The 2672-nt window shown below is 42.1% G+C and overlaps 1 pseudogene; it reads right to left on the bottom strand.

The window, feature by feature from the left end:
* Nucleotides 1–5: 5 nt before the first annotated feature.
* On the bottom strand, nucleotides 6–1403 carry LOC123176179 (disease resistance protein RPM1-like; annotated as a pseudogene).
* Nucleotides 1404–2672: the final 1269 nt, after the last annotated feature.

Genomic DNA, 2672 nt, shown 5'->3' with positions numbered 1-2672 from the left:
ACCACCTGTAGTAGGCTTCGGCTCACAAGTTCAGTAAAGTACCCCTCTGCCACTTCCTCCAATGTTTTGTTCTCCTTTTCATTGATGAATCCAGCAGTAATCCAATGCCTCATTATTGTCCTCCTCTTGATGGGGGACAATGCACAATGTAAGAAACAATTCTTCAAATCATATGTAAGGTCCTCCAAACTGACCATTAGAATTGGCTCAATGCGAGGCATCACATTTTTTACCAACTAGAGCTCTAACTCATCATATATTTTTTTCCATTCTACAGATGTTTGACTTTTTCCGGATAGTAGGCTGCCTATGCATACAATAGCAATAGGCAAACCTTCACACTTCTTCACAAATTTCCAAGCTAAGTTCTATAACTCGAGTGGACACTTTCTATCAGGATCATTCCAAAAGGCTGATTTGTAGAATAACTCCCAAGAGTTCGATTTGTCAAGTGGTTCCAAATGAACTGAAGACATATTAGTTGCCAATAATGATACTTCATGCTTTCTTGATGTGATAACAAATTGTCCACCAGATGGAAAGACAGTCCATATCTCCAACGAAACATTAGTAGTCCAAACATCATCTAGAACTAAGATGTATCTTTTACCTTGGAGGTACTCGTAGATGGTCTCAGCCAGGATTCTAATCTCCATTTTAGGTGCATCAATTGGCATGCCAAATTCTCTAGCAATCCTCTTCAGCAAGTCTTCAACATGACAAATCTCCGACACAGTTACCCATGCAGCAGCATCGAAGGTTACTTTTACAGTTTTGTACACATGAGCAACCAAAGTTGTTTTCCCCACACCTGCCATGCCTCACACAGTGGAAATCTTGATTCTTTTGTCTTGCATGTCACCTGTCAGCCATTGCATCAATTGCTTCTTGTGCTCAAAGATCCCTACATGGTCCTCGTCCCTTGAGAAATTGAAAACTCGATGAGCCCTGTGGCCATCATTTCTGCCAATTTCTGGCATGGCGTAGTGCTCCTTCCTTTGTATAGCACCTTGAAGTCTGTCATTGATATCTTTAAACGTGTGCGCAAGTCGACGCCAGGTCTTGACATGCTTGATCCTCTTCTTCATCTTGGCAACAAACCCTCCATGCTTCTCCTCCAACTTATAGGTGAACTCGTCGACCACATCTTCGATCTCGAAAGCGAAGCCCCTGATCCTCTCGACAAAGAGGCCAGTTCTATCATCGGCGTCCTTGAACCGCTCTGCACCTTTCAGATATGCCTGCATACTTTCAAGCTCATACTTGGCTTCACTGATCTGACCGAGCAGACCCTTGAGGGCCGAGGCTTCACTGCAAAGCAGCGATGTGTCGAAGGTTGCTGCCTCGTTCGCCAAGGCCGCACCCAGCTTGACGATCAGTAAACCTACAATTGCTTCGGCCATGGTGGGATTGGGAGATCAATCTGAGTGCTCTTGTGTGTGTGCTATTGGAGGGGGGAAAGACTAATGCCCCCTTGGAATAGATTCCACCGGCCAGAGCAGGTGAAATCAAGGAAGAAATCCTCTAAATCTGAACCGGGTTTTTGGGAATAGCTGGTTGGCTAGAGGATTTGACCAACTGTACGATTGGTTAGAGAAGCGAAGTCCTCTTTTTTCTATAGAGGTGGCACCTAGTACATCCATTTGGCATGATGCGACTCTGAGGGTAGATAAGAAAACTCGCTTGACTAGTCACCGGCCGGCCGGCCAGCTTAAACAACTCAACAAACAGCTGCTGGCCAATTCACAAGTAAGCATGCATCATCAAAGTTGGCATCATCAATAAACAAGAACATGTAGATAAATTTTTATCTTCAGTTGCCATGCTAGCTTGGATCCAACATAGCGTACACACTGTTCAAGTCTTTGGCCTGCCGCCTGCCGGTTGGGGTTTAAAGCAAACTTGATCATTATATAGATGGTGTTCTGTGGGATGAGGACCAGGGTATCACGAAATATCATTTTGTTCAATTGTCCGCCATTTTTACGCCTGTAGATGACGGGGTTTAGGTGTTTTAGACCTGGATCTTTTTCGGTTTTACACCTGGAATGTATGAATGTGGTTCTTCTTGCAAAGCGGTTGTGTAAATTGGAATCAGATAATGAAGGTAGTTGATTGATTCTTACATGTTATATTGATAAGAACAATGTGAGTGATTAGTCACGGCCGGCCGGCTTAGACAACGTACTTGGTCCGTTTCGTTTTAGTCTGCATATAAGATTTGGTCAAATTCAAACTTTGTAAAGATTGACCAACTCTGTAAAGTTTGACCAACTTTGTAGGAAAAAATATCAACATATACAATACTAAAGCTATATAGTATGAAAATTAATTTCATGATGCATCTAACAATATTGATTTCATATTATGAATCTTGATATTTTTTCTATAAACTTAGTCAAACCTAACAAAGTTTGACTTTGACCAAATCTTATATGCAGACTGAAAAGAAACGGAGGGAGTAATACACATCCTCTGACTGGCCCACCAATCATAGGTCTATGCGTTTATATACTTAAGAGTTTCTAGCTATCATTCAGCTATCTTTTTTTGACGGGAGAAGCTATAATTCAGCTCTTAGTGTGACGGTGTCTCTAATTGTATATGTATATGCGAACGAGAGTAGGAAGGCTTTGCCATCTTTGACTGACATCGTTAAACAAACTTGGGGA

This window comes from Triticum aestivum, unplaced genomic scaffold (assembly GCF_018294505.1).
Source record: "Triticum aestivum cultivar Chinese Spring unplaced genomic scaffold, IWGSC CS RefSeq v2.1 scaffold84856, whole genome shotgun sequence".
In the NCBI taxonomy this organism is placed as follows: Eukaryota; Viridiplantae; Streptophyta; class Magnoliopsida; order Poales; family Poaceae; genus Triticum; species Triticum aestivum.
This window is presented reverse-complemented; position numbering and strand designations above follow the sequence as displayed.